This window comes from Pongo pygmaeus, chromosome 11 (genome assembly GCF_028885625.2).
Source record: "Pongo pygmaeus isolate AG05252 chromosome 11, NHGRI_mPonPyg2-v2.0_pri, whole genome shotgun sequence".
NCBI lineage: Eukaryota > Metazoa > Chordata > Mammalia > Primates > Hominidae > Pongo > Pongo pygmaeus.
In genome coordinates, this window is record NC_072384.2 from 46,667,182 (window position 1) to 46,684,198 (window position 17,017).

The window sequence follows — 17,017 nt, forward strand, 5'->3', positions numbered from 1 at the left end:
TTTACTTGAAGATAGTTAATTGTAAATAACAGAATATATAATGGGACACTCTTTGAAGGAAGCAGCTAGAAATCAAAATTAAATCTGTGCATCTGAATGTATTTGGCCTACTAAAATGCACAAAACTTTAACTGACATCAGCCATATCTATAGAATAGAAAAGAATAGATTTAAAGTTGAATCATTCAAAATGCTAAACACTGCATGTTCTCACTCACAGGTGGGAACTGAACAATGAGAACACTTGGACACAGGAAGGAGAACATCACACACTGGGGCCTGTTGTGGGGTGGGGGGAAGGGGGAGGGATAGCATTAGGAGAAATACCTAATGTAAATGACGAGTTAATGGGTGCAGCACACCAACATGGCACATGTATATATATGTAACAAACCTGCATGTTGTGAACATGTACCCTAGAACTTAAAGTATAATAAAAAATAATAATAATAATTCAAAATGCTGTATAAGATTGGAAAGAATCAAAAAAAGATTAATATACATCATAAATATATATATAAATATTTGTATTTTACAAAACAATATCAAAGAAAATTGTAAAATACATCAAATTATAACATTTTAAATAAACATGGTGATGCTCTTAATGTCAATTTGTACATGCTTTTAATTTATCTATATAAATAAAAGATTAACCATTTAAAGCCTACATGGATAAAGCACACAGATGTATATTTTACAAAAGAGGAAATACAAATGGCTGGTAATTTTTTATAAACAAATATATGCAAGTGAAAATGAGAATTCAAATGCCATTTTTTGATGTCAAATGGCCAGAAATTCTAAAGAAAAAATAATATTCAATAATGGTTACAATAACTTTGGTGGGAGTATAAGTTAGAGCCAGATTTCCAGAAACAACTTAATTACAGTTATTAGGAGCTTTAAAAAATATTCAAATCACACAATGGATTTTAGGAGTTTATTTAGACATTTTTGGTAAGGAAGCACAACTATTCATATATTTCTCATGGAAGAATGGTCATCCTCTTCAGCTTCCTGGGGAATGCTGTTAAGATTAATGAGAGAATAAGGAAATATTGACTCAGCTCCTCAGATCAGCAGAATACTAGAAATAATTTGGGAGATGGAAGCTACAGCTTGATTATGGATACAACCTCTTTTTGATTCAGTTCATTCTCCTCAGAACCAACTTCTAGGAAATAACCAGATTATTCACCCATAGATTTATTTGCAAAGGTATTGATTACACTGTAATTTGTAATTAGAAAGAAAAAATAAAATTGTCCAGTAGATGGAATAAACTTCCACCCTTATTAATACACATCTTATCTATTAAAACTATTTTTAAAGATAGACTGTTAAGTAAAAATAAAATCTCTTGATAAAAGTATATGATTTTTACAATATAGCAGTAAATCTAGACAGGAAAACTCTAAAATATTTATGATGTTGACCTCTGAATTGTAGAAATAGGGATTTTTAAATTGTTTTACAATAAATATTTATTTTAATAATAATGTCAGACATGTCTGTTTGGTTAAAGTACTTCTTGCAAATTGTAACTACAGCACCAAAATTCCATTTGGTAAAAATGATTGATTTATTGCCAATTTATTATAATAACAAAAGTGTAGTCTTCCTTCAAACAACATTGTAAAGACCTCAGATTTTCATAAAATCTTTTCTACATTCTTTTCAAAATAAATCTAAGTCGCCTAATTACTCTGTGCTTCACTGAGTTTCCTGCTTTGTAACATGGAAAATTTGTCAATAAAATTGTCCTCTTCATGCATTTGTAAATTCTATATCATATCTGCCCTAGGTGTTACAAATGACCTGTAACAGTGGGCAAAAAAATAAGAGCCAGCAAATGCTATTTTCACTACTGGCCTCCTATGGATTTGTACTACCTAATGTTCTTTGAAGAGTTTTGGACCACCTCTAAACAACAGCTGTGAGGGGGAACTGCAGTACTTCAATCCTTGTTTTTGGCAGTAAGTATTTGTTTTTAATGCGAAAGCAAACAACGAAAGAAAACCTTTTCCATCTGCTTTTACCAGAAAGAAAGTCAAATGGAAGTCACACTATCCTCAGCAAATAGCACTTGACTTTAGTGCACAAACACATCCTTCATTTACAGACACAGCCTCCTAAAGTGTTAGGTCAACATTACAATGATAAACAGTCAGGGGCTAGGTGCTTAGGGAGATTTTAGGCAATGTTGAGTAGGGCTCTCCTACAGTGTCAGTTTGGGGCTCCCTGTCTATAGAGTTGAATCTTTAGCCGGAGATTCTAAAGTATCAATCTCATTTCTTGCTAACCCAAGCATGTTGAAGGAATATTCTCCTTCTTCAAAACTGCTTGTACGTTACAGATCAATCCATATTTAATTTTGTGAACTTGTGAATATTTATTTTACAAATAGCAAGAGTCCAAGCCACTGCCAGGTCCATATACTATTATACGGGGCACATGAAAGTGATAATGAGAGTTACCACACGTATCAGTATGTAAAGCTGTAAGCACAGCTGCTAATTAAAACTGACTTGGGAAATTGGATTAAGATAGCAAATATAGCCAATGTATTTATCTCTAAGTCCCAACTCAAATGTCCACAAATGAAGAAAACATACCCCTTTTCCTAAATTGTAAATTTATTATAGCACTGGAAACCATGAGAGAGTTAAATTTATGTCAAAAATTTTAAGAAATCTTTCCCAAATAGAAAGCAATTGGAATAAATATGCACAGAAAAAGAACTGCCACAAAAGGTAGAAGGGGCTTCAAAGTTGTTCCACACTCAGAAAACTGAGGCAACCATCAGAGTGATCTGTAATGTTAGAAACATTTGAAGAAATTTAGCAGATTAATCAATTGCTCCCTGCCCCCAACACCACACACACGCACACACACATATGCACAGAAGCAACAACAGAGATCTTTGGAATGCTGCAGCATTAAGCGTGTGAATATGGCCCAAAGGGGCTGTGCAGAATGTCCAGTGTCATGAGGAAAAGGGAGTGTCAATGTCTAGGAAATAAACTAGTATAATCCACCAATAGCATGTTTACCATTGTCCTACAATTATGTAGTCTACAGTAAATGGAGTCACATCTACAGACAGATGCATTGGGACTTACTGATTCAAAGGTGACATCTGATCAAGAATTGTGAAACATTTTAAGAAAACCAACTCCATGAAATAAAAGGGCTGAACTAAGAATGAGAACAAATAACTGAGGAAACAACAGAGCAAACAGGAGACCCCAAAATAATATTTTTTAAATTGAAGTATAACTTACATAAATAAATGTCTAGGTATTAACAGTTTAGTTTGATAAATGTCGATAATTGTGTACATTTGTGTGACTAACACTCCAAAATAAAATTTAAAACATTTATATCACTCCAGAAAATTCTCTCTTGCCCATTCACTCAATTTCTCTATCACAGGCAACAAGTTTCTGATCTCAATCACCACAGAATAATTTCGTCTTTCTTCATTTTATATAAATGAAATAATAATGTATATATTCTTTAAATCAACCTAGTACATTTGTGTCTATGTTGTATACATAATTAGCTTGTGCATTTTTAGTTAACAAATAGTATTCCATCATATAATTATAACACATATTATTGACCCATTCTCCTGTTGAAGAATGTTTGGCTTATTGTCAGTTCAAGCCTATTATGAATAAAGCACCTATAAACATTCTTGTACAAGTGTTTTTGGTAAGAATGGAATTGCTATCACAGAGGGTAGATGAAAGTTTAACCCTGTAAAAAAATGCCAAACAGTTCTCAAAAGTGTTTGTACCATTTGACACTCCAACAAGCAATGTATTAGATTTCTGTTTGCCCTACATCCTAACGAACATTTGGTGTTGTCAGTCATTTTTATTTTAACCATTCTAGTGGGTATCGTGTGGCTTAAATTTGCATTTATATGATGAGCGATGGTGTTGAGCACATTTTCATAAGCTTATCAGAGATTCTTATATCTTCTTTTGTAAAATGTCCAAGAGTAATTTCCATTTACTAATTGCATTGTTTGTCTTTTTATTGTCAATTTTTAGAGATCTTTTGTATATTCTAGACACGAGCCCTTGTACCTTGGTCAACAATCAATCAACTGTGCATAAGTCCATTTCTGGACTCTACTTGTTTATCCAAGTAGGCAATATCACAATCTTTAAGACTGTGGCTTTATAGTAAATAGAGTAAATCTAGAAAACAGTTAATGTAAAGTTTGCTATTGTAATCTTTTTTCCAAGATTGTTTTGTGTAGTCTAGATTCTCTACATTTCCGTATACATTTGGAAATTAATTGCTAGTTTCTAGGGAGAAAAACCTATCAGGATTTTAAGTAAGCTTGCTTTGAATCTCAAGCTTAATTTGAACAGAACGGATATCTTAGTAATATTAAATCTTTGAATCCACAAGCATGGCATATATCTCTATTTATTTGTTGTTTTCTTTAATGTCTCCATTCAATGTTTCATAATTTCCAAGCCCCACACCTTTCACTCTACCTATTACTCTGTATTCAATGTGTTGTGCTACTATTATAAATGTTATTTTAGTTTAACTTACCAATTTTTCATTGCTTGTATATAGAAAGAAACTTTTCTTATATTAACTTCTATATTGCAATCATGTTAGATTCAGTTATTAGTACTTTTTTGGTTAGTTCTTTTGGATTTTCTATGTAAACAATCATGTTGTCTCTAAATAACAGCAGTTTACTTCTTTCTTTCTAATTTTGGGGCATTTTATTTCTTTTCCTTGCCTTGTTGTTGTGGCTAGAACTTTTTAATTTAATGTTAAACAGGAGCAGTGAAAGCATATATTCTTGTCTTGATCCCAATTTAGGGGACAAAATTTACTGTTTCATTATTAAAAATAAAACCATGTGAAAGATTTTTAATAGATGTTCTTTATCAAATTTACGATGTTTCCTTCTATTTTTCATTTGCTGAGTCTTAATGTTATGAAAGAGTGTTGAATTTGGTCAAATTCTTTCTGTATCTATTGAGATAATCAAACAATGTTCCTGATTTATTCCAATAATGTGGCAAATTACATTGATTGACTTTTTAAAAAATGTTAAACCAACTCTGCATTCTCCAAGTAACACTTTACTTGGGCATAATGTATCATCCATTTATATATTGCTGGATTCAGTTTGCCAATATTTTGTTAAACATTTTTGCATCTATAATCATGAGAGATACTAGACTTAAATTTTCTTTTTTCATAATAGCTTTGTCAGGTTCTAGTGTTACAGTAGTACTAACCTCATAAATTAAGGTGGGAAGTACTGCTGCCTAGTCTATTTTCTGACAAAATTTTGTAAAGCCTAGGTTATATATTTCCTAAATATTTGATAGAATTAAAACATAAACATATCTGGTCCTGGGGTTTTCTTTGTATGAAGATTTTGAGTTACTAATTCAATTTCTTTAATACATATTAAACTCTTCAGATTTTCTACTTCTTCTTGATTCAGTTGTAATAAGTTGTAGAGTCTGTAGTGATGTCTCTCTTTTTTCTTATGTGGGTATTTTCTGTTTTGTTCTGGTCATTCTTACCACAGGTTTATCAATTTTACTAATGTCTATAAAGAACAAGACAAGTAATGGCTAGGATTTCTAATTCAATGTTAAATAGAAGTAGTGAAGTGTGCTCATCCATTTATATTTCATGCATTTCTGCTTTTATTTTTGATATTTTCTTTTTTCTACTTACTTTGGGTTTAATTTCCTCTTATTTTCTAGAGACCTAGGTCAACATTTATGTTGTTAATTTTAGACCTTTCTTCTTTTAAAATATGTACATTTAAACCTATAAATGCAAAACCTATAAATATTTCTCTAAGTAATGGTTTAACAGTAGCAGCATCCACACAGTTTTATGTGTTGTTTTTCATTATAATTCATTTTTAAATATTTTTAAATATTTTTTATTTTCCTTATAATTTCTTCTTTAATCTGTGGATTATTTGAATGTATCTTTGCCAAACTGAAAATATTTGAGTTTCCAGATAACTCACCATTTATTGATTGCTAACTTAATTTCATACTGGTCAAGGAATAACTACATATGATTTTAAGACTTTGATACATATTGTAACTCATTTTATTACTCAGCATATATTCTATCTTAGTGAATGTTGCATATGTCATACTGATGAATAAGTACTCTGAAATTTGGGGGTACTGTGTTCTATAAAATAGAAACTAAGTCAAGTCAATTGAAATAGTTTATATGGTATAAGCTAACTTTTTTGTAACTGCTTATTTCAATAATTAGTAATAGACAGTGCTAAATATCTAATTATTTTTGTGGATTTTTTCTATCTGTAGCTTGAGTTTTATCAAGTTCTGCTACCTGAATGTTAAAGCTCTGTTACTACTAGGTACATACACATTAAAGATGGTTACGTCTGCTTAATAATTTGACCTTTTAATGAAATTCTAATCTTTACTTCTAAGCCTCTTCATCTTAAGATTACTTTTGTTTAAGCTTCCTCATTTGTAATGAGTATATAGCATAACTTTTCAAATCCTCTACTTCTAACGTGGAGGTATCTTTATATATAAAGATTATTTTTTATTCATAGCATAGAGTTGCTTTTGTTTTCAAAAATTCAACAGTTTGTCTTATTTACTTGCGGTGTTTAATTCTCATATACTTAACGTAATACTGCTAACTTAATGCCTTTCATTATTATATGTGTTTTCTATTTGTCTTATCTGGTATTTATTCTGTCGTTCTTCTTTTCTCCCCTTATTACAGGCGGATCAGCATTTTTAACATTCCATTTTATGTCCTCAATTGACTTTAAAGCTGTAATACTCTGTGTTACTTTTTCAGTGTTCCTTTAGAGATTACGATATATACTTTATCTTTTTACATTCTTCCTTCAAGCAATATAATTCTTAAGGAAATATAAAAACATTATAGCATTATAACTGAATTTATTTTTCCTTCCAAATTTGTTTGTTTTGTCATATGTTTTAGCAATGCTATAGTCTCTAAGACACATTATTTTTTGCCTTAATTAGTAAATAATTTAAGTAAATTAAAAGTATGCCGACATAAAAAAATAATAGCAATTAAAAGATATTTTATATATAACCACATATTTACCATTTCTATGCTTTTTATTTCTTCCCGCAAGTGTAGTCTTCCATCTTACATCATTTCCCTGTAGCTAGAAAAACTTTCTTTACCATTTCATGTGGAGAAAATCTGTTGAAAATTTTCTTTCAGCTTCTGTCTGTCTGAAAAATCTACTTATCCCATCTTCATTTTTGAAGGATATTTTTACTGAATCTAGAATTTTGTGCTGACAATTATTTTTTAACACTTTAAAGATTCTATTTCATTTTCTTCTGGTCTCCATTGCTTGTGATAAGAAGCCAGCTGTCACTGGTATCATTTTGCTTTTTCTTCTCTAGTTGCTCTTTAATTTTTCCTTTTATGTTTGGTTTTTAGGAGTCTGACTATAATGGGCCTATGTATGACTTCCTTTGTATTTCTCATGTTTGGGATTTATTAAACTTCTTGAATCTGTGGGTTGATCTTTATTAATTATGGAAAAATCTCAGCTGTTATATCTTAAAATATTTCTTCTGCCATTATTGAACTTCTCTTCTTTTAAAACTCCAGGTACAAATTTTGGATGCTTTATTCCTTTTATTTTTTTCTATTTTATGTTCATTTAAAATTTTGTAGTGACTTATCTTCAAATTCACTAATTCTTTCCTCTATTGTGCCCAGTCTGCTGTTAAGACCATCAAGGTGTGATTCATTTCAGATGTGTGTATGTATTTCAATTTTTATATTTTTATTTCTCTCATGAAATTACCTATTTCTTCTGATACGATGTCTAACTTCTTCACTAGATCTTAATGCATATACTCATACTTTCTTAATATTTCCATCTGTTAATTAGTTAATTAGTTAATTAACGTTCCATCTGATAGTTAATTACACTATCTGGTCCATCTCTGGACATGCTGCTATTAACTATTTTCTCTCTTTCATGGGTCACATTTTCCTGCTTCTTTGTGTGTCTCATAACTTTTCATTGTATACAGGCATTTTGTGATTAAAAAATAAAGCCAAGTAGAGATTAAAGAAATAAGATTTACTCCCAGTAAAGAGCATACCCTTCTTCTGTCAGGCATTAGTAATGAGAGTTTTGTCAACCTAATCTGTAGTTGAGCTGACTCTGAATCTAGGTTTTGCTGAGTTTATGTAGGCTTAACCACTAGATTCAAATGTTTTGAAATAATGATCAGGACTTTTCATTCATCAGGACTCCACAGATGAAGACGCATCCACAGAATGACAGAAGAGGCACAACTGAAGAATAAATAAGTGAGTGGAAAGATTTATAGTTGTGCTATATTCCCAGAATGTAACACATAGAAAGATAAAGGAAGTATGAGGGGAACGTTCAGAGAAACGGATCATAAACTCTTACATTTATTATCTTATTATATTGAGTTATAGAAAAAGGCCTGGGTGACAAAGCGAGACCCTGTCTCAAAAAAGAAAGAAAAAGGTAGTAGATGGTATGTGTTTAAGCAGCCATTCACAAACTTCAACACGCATCAAAAGCATTCAAGGGGCCTGCTAATGTACAGATTGCCAGGCCCCATCCCCAGAGTTTCTGATTCACAAAGTCTGGGGTAGAGCTACAGAACTGCATTTTGATATATTTCCATGTAATGCTAATGTTGCTGGTCTTAAAACTTCATTTTGTAAACTACTGCGTTTGAAGGAAGGGTTAAGGCCAATATAAACCAAGAAGATGACTGTGATTTAGAAAACAGCATTAAGACAAGAGAGAGAAAATCCTTGCTCTTGTAGAACCTATCTCCTAATCATAGGAGGTAATAGACATGTAAACTAATGAAACATAATTTTTGATAACTGAAAATTATTAAGTACTTATGGACATAAAAAGAGAGTGTATAGAGGGTAACTGAGATGGACGGAGACAACAGATAGTGTGGAAAAGGAATCATTTTTCTGGAGTGTTATCAGAGCTGAGATGTTAAGAATAAGAAGGTGTTAAACTTTTGAAGTCCCCAAGGAAGGATGGTCCAAGAAGAGAAAACAGCAAGTCAAAGACACTGAGATGGGAAAAATCTTGATGTATTCAAATAAGGAATATACCAACAGTAAGCAAGAGAAAGCAAGTTTAAAAAAATAATGAGGTTTAAGTGGCAGGTGGAAAGAATACTATGTAGGCTGTTGTAGACCAAGAGCATTGGGGGAAAATGCATTTTATTCTATAGGTAATGAGAAGCCTTTAGAGCGTTTGAACTGTCAGAATAATGTATTCTATTTGAACTACTAGGAAGATCACTTAAGCTGTTATTTGGAGAATGATCGTGGGTGAGAGCAGGAAGGAATAGCAAGAAAAGAGATTGGGATAAAAGTTAGAAGAACATTATGGGATTCCAGGTAAGGCATGATTATTAATTTAACTAGAGTGGCAACAATGAATATGTAGAAAAGTGGAGATACTAGAGTGGTATTCTTAAAGTTGGCTGAGAATCAGCTTCCCAGGCTCCATCAGGAACCTAATGAATCATGTACTCTACATTGTGTCCCCAAGTGATCCTAATGGGCAGCCAGATTTGGGGCACATTGTGCTCTGTAGGTTACTGTAGTAGACAGAATATGTGACATCACCATAGGTTTCTAAGTAGGGAATTTCATGATGTAAGCAGAATTTAAAGATCATTAATTTGGTGGTACATAAGAGAAATTGAAGACAAATGTCCTGCAGTAAGAAGAGTAGTCAATAGGATGTCACAATAATTAAGGCATGAGTTTGCACTGGCTGGAAATATGGCAGCCAACAGCTACATGTGAGTATTTAATTTTAAATTTATTAAAATAAAATTAGGAATTCAGTTTCATAGTCACACTTACCATATTCCAAGTGCTCAGTAGCCACATGTGGCTATTGTATACTGCATTGGACAGTGCAGATATAAAACACTTTCTTCGTCACAGAAACTGTTGAGACAGCAATTGCCTAGACTATGGTATTAATGGGGGATAGAATCTGAGGGGCATATCTGAATTGGGAGAAGGGTTAAAGGAAGATTAACAGGGCACAGCGATAAGTGAAGCAGCACTACTTTATAAGCATGTGGATTTTATTTGAGAAATTTAAAAAATCTGTATAAAAATACACTCAAGTCAAGGGTGCTGTAAAATCAGCACTTGCTGTGTTACACAATTCACCATAATATTTTTTTTGATATAGGAAAATACCATAACTGATAAGATAAATATTATGATAGCAAGTTTTTCTCCCCCTCCTCTCCTTTCCTGTGGGTAATTACCAATGTCTGCAATTGACAACAGTTGATCAAATCAAAATATGAAAACTAATAATGAGCCAGATTCTCCCACCACATTCCACCCGTTGAAGTCAGTGAAAGTTCTGTGCACACAGGGAGACACATGGCGAGCTAATCTGGCCCAGTATTTACACAGCACTTTCAATTTGACGATCTTAAAATGTTGAACAAATATTCACTTTTATAGGCCATCCTAGGAGATAGAATCATCATTTATACATCTAACTAAATTGGGTCTAAAAGTTTGAGCTAAAGACTTCATGCCACCTAAAATAGTAGTATTTTAAAAGTGTGTTTCCTTCTTTCCATACATGCATGTGTCAGAATTCACAAGATCTGAACCTTCTGTTCTAAATTAAATTAGAGTATTCTTCATGGCTTCACTGAGCTTAGCCTTTCAATTATCATCTTCTTCCCAGCCACCCATCGGATCTCAGATAAGAAAGTTAATACCTCTTACTTATGCTAACCCAAATTAAACAAATTCACTCACCTAGACACATATTCATGTACCATGCATCAGAACTGAATAATTTATTCATGATTTTAAATTTATTAAAATTTTCAGATGAACAGTATACAAAATGTGTTAATTGAATCTCATTCTCAATTAACCACAAGTGGATTATCCAATTGATAGGTCACTCAGACATCCTGGGCCTCTCCTCTATCCCTCAACTGCTAATTTGCAGATGACTCTCCCCATCACTCTGCAGCTGGCCCTTGTGTCATTAAAAGCAAAGCAGGCTGGGGAGGGAGGAACCGGGAGAGCTGTTTGGCCTCAGTCACTTGGTTAATTAGAGAAAGAGATAATGCTGCCAATTTGTCCACTAATTCAACAAATATGTATGCAAGTCCTCAAATTCACAAGAACCTCAAGATATATTTGTAGACAGAGTCTCTCTACCCTAGAGAAATAGAAAAAGGAAAAGATGAGATTTTTTCCAGTTGTCACAGGTGGTACACAAATCTAATTCTGCACATGGGTACTGGAAAGGCTTTTCCAGTTCTTCTCTTCACCTTCGTTTCCTCCATATCTTGGTGATTTTCACATCCCCAGATTCCCAGTAATGGCCACGTTTGAGGCAACCTCTCAGGTACTGAAGTGTGTGACCGACAGCAGACTGAAGGTTGTGTTAGGTCCTGCGGGCTTGTGGAATGTCAAAGATGTAAGTGTCTCTGGCCTCTAAATGATTTGTTAAATCCCTGGAAAGAACCTAAGAAAACAGAGGACTAATAATGCATTGTATGCTTCTGTTAATGCTAAAATTCAGTTTTCATTATAGAGTGGTTCTGAAGGTGTCTGCTGTGAGAGGCAGAAACGTAGGTGACAAGAACAGTGTCCTGGAGGTTAAGGAGACTCAGGTCTAGTCTGAGATTTGCTTCAAATTACCTCAGCTCACTGACTTCAGTTTCCTCTTCTATAAAATTAGGATAATTAGAGGGTCCACACCACAGAGTTGATGTGGAGGTTAGATGCTTTGAACCATGACAAATGCTTAGAATATCACCTAGGCCTGGGTCATTCCTTGATATATGTTAGCCATGAGTACTTATTATTATTATTACTATTAACTAGCCATGGGCCAATCATCTAGTCAAAATGGACCTCAGATTCTTCCATATTATGAGGGACTGGGTTATGTTACACTGAATTTTAAGTTTTCTTAAAAACTACCCAGAGGCAACCTTGGGGGAGAAAAGGAAGGTGAAAAAGTAGAATGATGGCTAGGGTACCAGCACCTCAAGTTTTTTTTTTTTTTTTTTTAGACGGAGTCTCGCTCTGTCGCCCAGGCTGGAATACAATGGCGCTGTCTGGGCTCACTGCAAGCTCCACCTCCCGGGTTCACGCCATTCTCCTGACTCAGCCTCCCAAGTAGCTGGGACTACAGGCGTCTGCCACCACGCCTGGCTAATTTTTTGTATTTTTAGTAGAGACAGGGTTTCACCATGTTAGCCAGGATGGTCTCGATCTCCTGACCTCGTGATCCGCCCGCCTCGGCCTCCCAAAGTGCTGGGATTCCAGGCGTGAGCCACCGTGCCCGGCCCACCAGCACCTCAACTATATTCAACTTAAACTGTAGTGGCCCTTCCTTTATATATTTTACACATTTGGAACCAATTTTATTTCATTTAAATACACATTTGGGAGGAATAATTATGCTGATTTTAAAAAAGTTTGAAAAACACTGAGCCAGATATTCCCAAGGTCTTTTTGAGTTCTGATGCATGTATTACTTCACTTTTACAGACACAAGATGTTAGTAACATAAAAATATGCTTTATATAACTAAAAGGACCAATCATGCCTTTTCCTCTCAAAATGCAGGCACAAGATGTCTTTATCCCTTCATCTAATTAAACCTTTTTGACAGCAATTTCAAAGGCTTTATTTGGTCCATTACCTTTTTGTTATTTTTTTTCTAAAGGCTTGGATATTAAGATATATTTGATTTATCAAAGGTCTGATTTTTTATTCCCAGACTGAGATATTATAATATGAAAGTACAGGCAAATTGGGGATAAAGAATGAAGACAGGATTAAGAAAAGTAATGAAGATTGTTTAATATGAAAATGGGAAATAGTAATTCCACTATGAAAAAATAGCCTTGTAAATGAGGGAGGAGTTTAGGAGAATATTTCTTCCTTTTTATAGATTTAAATTGCACTGTTTTAGAGAATTAGTGTATGCCTTGGAAAGGCATACCTCTGTGTCCATATCAATATTTACCTGTAGGATAATGAGGAGAATAAAAAGGCAAGTTTATAACTCATGACCTGACTTGAATGAATAACTCAGACTTTGCTAAATGTACCACCAGGAAAGCAGGGAAGGAGATGTGACTCCTAGGGACTTTGTGGGAACAGTTTAGGACTTCCAGAAGATAAAACTGCAAATGTGTGGATTTAAAAGGCTCTCAACTCTTTGACCCTCCTTTCATCTAGTGACGGGGTCTAAGCAAAGACTTGGCTCTGGAATGCCTCTATGATTTACATAACTAGCAGGTTATGGCAGAAGTGATGGCACACAGGTTTCTGAGTCCAGATCTTAAGAGCTAGCAGCTTCTTATTCCTGTCCCCTGGAACACTAGCTCTGGGGAAAGAAGCTGACTTCCCTGAGACTGCCATGCTATGAAGAAAGCCCAGGGAAGCCATGTGGACAGGTCCTGGAAAATGAGATGCATGTGGAGAGAGAGAGAAAATAAAGATTACAGATGTTGAATGAAGAACTCAGCTTGGAAGTGAGGTCTCCATCCTCAGCTGATGCTGCATGGATCAGAGACAAACCTCACAGTTGAGTCCTTCCTAAATTCCTGACCTGCAAAATTGTGAACAAAGTAAATATTATTTTAAGTCACTACGTTTTGGGGTAGTTTGATACACAGTAATAGATATCTTGAATAGCACAGATTAGGAGGGAATTTCAGAAAGGTCTAAATGTGAAGAAAGAGGATCAAGGTTAGAAACTGAGTATAACCTGTGGAGATTTAATTTCTTAGTTTTCTTTTCTCTGAATTATGGGGAAAAGTTATACTGAACATATTTCTATCAGTTTTGTTTTCTAAGTGGAAATTTTTTCTGATTATCCCAACTTTTAGTAGTTGCCAATAAGCTAAGTACATGCAGCCTGGAGGGGAGCAGGTGGTATTGTAGAAAATAAAGGGAACAGGTCAATACAGAGAGGAGGATTTGGCCCCACACTTGCTCCTCTGCTGAGGCCAATTCTTTTTTTTTTTTTTTTTTAAATATATTTTAAGTTCTAGGGTACATGTGCACAACGTGCAGGTTTGTTACATATGTATACATGTGCCATGTTGGTGTGCTGCACCCATTAACTCGTCATTTACATTAGGTATATCTCCTAATGCTATCCGTCCCCCCTCCCCCAACCCCACATCCCGGTGTGTGGTGTTCCCCACCCTGTGTCCAAGTGTTCTCATTGTTCAGTTCCCACCTATAAGTGGGAATGGTGTGGTGGTTCCTCAAGGATCTAGATCTAGAAATACCATTTGACCCAGCCATCCTATTACTGGGTATATACCCAAAGGATTATAAATCATGCTGCTATAAAGACACATGCACATGTATGCTTACTGTGGCACCATTCACAATAGCAAAGACTTGGAACCAACCCAAATGCCCATCAGTGATAGACTGGATCAAGAAAATGTGGCACATATACACCATGGAATACACCATGTCCTTTGTAGGGATATGGATAAAGCTGGAAACCATCATTCTGAGCAAACTATCGCAAGGACATAGGCCAATTCTTAAGACCCAGTTTTCCACAGAGGGAACTGTGCCCAGATGTTTTGGGTGATTAACCTTCTGGTCCAACCCAGACCTGGAGTAGCATGCAGAAGCACATGATGCTGAGGATGAACTCCCTCATGAAAAAATTAGCTGTGCATGTCCAGTAGATCTCTTCTTTCTCAAATATACTTAAGTGGGCCACAAGGGGAAGCAAACTGACATTTAGGTTATTTGAAGGTTTTTTTTTTTTCCTGTTATATACACATTTTAGTCCCTAAAAAGCCCAAAGTTCTTTTACATGACTGTACTCATGCAATTAATCTTTGAATCACAAAGTGTAAGATATACCTTGCCTTTGGCTTTTCTGTGTGCTGCATGTGCTCCTCCAAGCAGCTGTGTGAGTCTCACAGTTAGCATGTGGTTTCCACTTCAGTGCTTCCATACTTTATCTTTAATTGCTATATCTCCTCTTATGCCAACTCTTCAACTAACTACTCTAATGGCCGTCACTTCTTTTAAGATATCTCAGGCAAGGAATATGACTTTCCTACTAATTATTTCATTTAGTTACTCAATAAAAATGTATTGAGTTTTATTAAGCTCAGAATCCTTTCTAGGATGCTAGGGCTGCAAACATAAATAAGTCATACTCCTTGTTCTCAGATATCTTAGTCTTGTAGAGGTTGTGAGAAAAATACATGAATAATTAAAATAGAAGGCATAAAAGAGATTAAAAGGCAGGATATTAAAAAGAGAAACAGATTCCTTCCAAAAAGGACAAAAGTAACATTTACTGAGTATCCCCTATGAAGCATATATTTTAAATATATTATCTAATTTATAATCTGCCTCCACTCTAAAAAGTAGGTAGCATGTTTTTCTTTATTTTACATAAAGACTTAGATTCAAAAATGTTGACCCACCCCCTTCCCACTCATAAAAAATAGTTAAGTCAATTAAGATCACAAGTAAATTAAAAACCTGTAACTATTCTGTCTTTGTCTGACATCAAAATCTCATACTCTTTCCATCAGCTGTCAAGCTTCCATAATGCTGTAATTTTAAAACCATAAACACTTTCTCAAAAACCATCTCATTTGACTTTCATAAAAACACTGTGAAGAAGGATGGCCTTCTCATTCTACTTTTCAAAAAGAAAAACAAACACTGGAGAGATAAAGGGACTTTTAAGTAATGACTAAAATGCAAACCCTATCCTGATTTAATGACTCCAACATGGCTTTTCTTTCCACTCTACCATGCTGTCTTTTCCAGATTGGGACATTATCAAAATGTCATGGCAAAGAATGCATTTACTTCTGGGCCTTGAGGAATGAACAAGATTTGGACAGGTGACTACTGGCGCATGAGAAGATATTAGAGTCCGAGAACTTGCAAGCGGAGGAAACAATGAGTGGTTATCAACAACAATGTAGCTCAGTTGCTGTCCAAGATAAGTTGCTGCACTGAATCTACTGCAATCAGGCCCCAAAATACTATGGCATGGGCAATATGCCCAGATGGACTATTTTTTTGTAACAATGTCTATCATACAAATATTCCCAGACAACATAACCTGGAAATTCATATGGAATTACATTTTTTGTAATTCCCAAGTTTACTGATTTCTTTCCCCACAAGTTGAACTCCCTCCTTCAAAGTCTTCCCATCAAATATTCCCGTGAATACACAGGAGTTGTGCAACATATGCTCACAAACAATGAAATTTATGCTGAGCATTCATTCTACTCTACCAGGTCTCACAGTCTCTGTGTATTGATAATTCCCCAATTCCAGACAGCTAAGTCTTTCTTTGCAAATTAATTTCAGTCCAGAGATCTCTTTACTTTCAGAATGAATTTTCTGGAGAAGCTATTCAGAGGTCATCCAAATAGACTTCTAGTGGTCATTCTTGCCATTTAATTCAATAAATATACATCAATCATCAATTGTCAATAATGTATCAGGTAGTTATTCATCAAACTTAGCCATAAATGTTTATTATCATCTCAAATCAAGTATAGGACCCTCCTTCTTACATTATGTTTTATTTCTTTTACTTTGTGGAAAAATTTGGGATAGCAGATATTCAATACTCCTGAAATATTTTCTATCACATCCTCCAAATCACATGTACTGATATAAGCCACTAATAGGAAACATTTAAAATACAACCCATGGCATAGTATGTGGGATGAGTCAAAGTGGATGAAGTTCAGGTTTTGAGTCTGAAGACAGGGCTTTCTTTGAATCTAGGCACTGCTGTTTGGAAACTATGCAGCTTTAGACAAGTTTTTTTTTTTTTTTAAACTATCTTGAATCTTGGCAACTACATTTAAAATGTGAATAATCATAATATTGCCTGTTGTGACTAACC

The 17,017-nt window shown here is 34.4% G+C and overlaps 1 long non-coding RNA gene across 1 annotated transcript in view; it reads left to right on the plus strand.

Annotated features, from left to right (window-relative positions):
- The window catches only part of LOC129031890 (uncharacterized), a 47,581-nt gene extending 30,987 nt beyond the window's left edge, over positions 1-16,594 (plus strand). Inside the window, exons 2-4 of the long non-coding RNA XR_008501141.1 lie at positions 8,315-8,376; positions 9,365-9,471; positions 15,916-16,594. This is a non-coding gene — a long non-coding RNA (uncharacterized LOC129031890). The remainder of the gene's footprint in view (positions 1-8,314; positions 8,377-9,364; positions 9,472-15,915) is intronic.
- Positions 16,595-17,017: the final 423 nt, after the last annotated feature.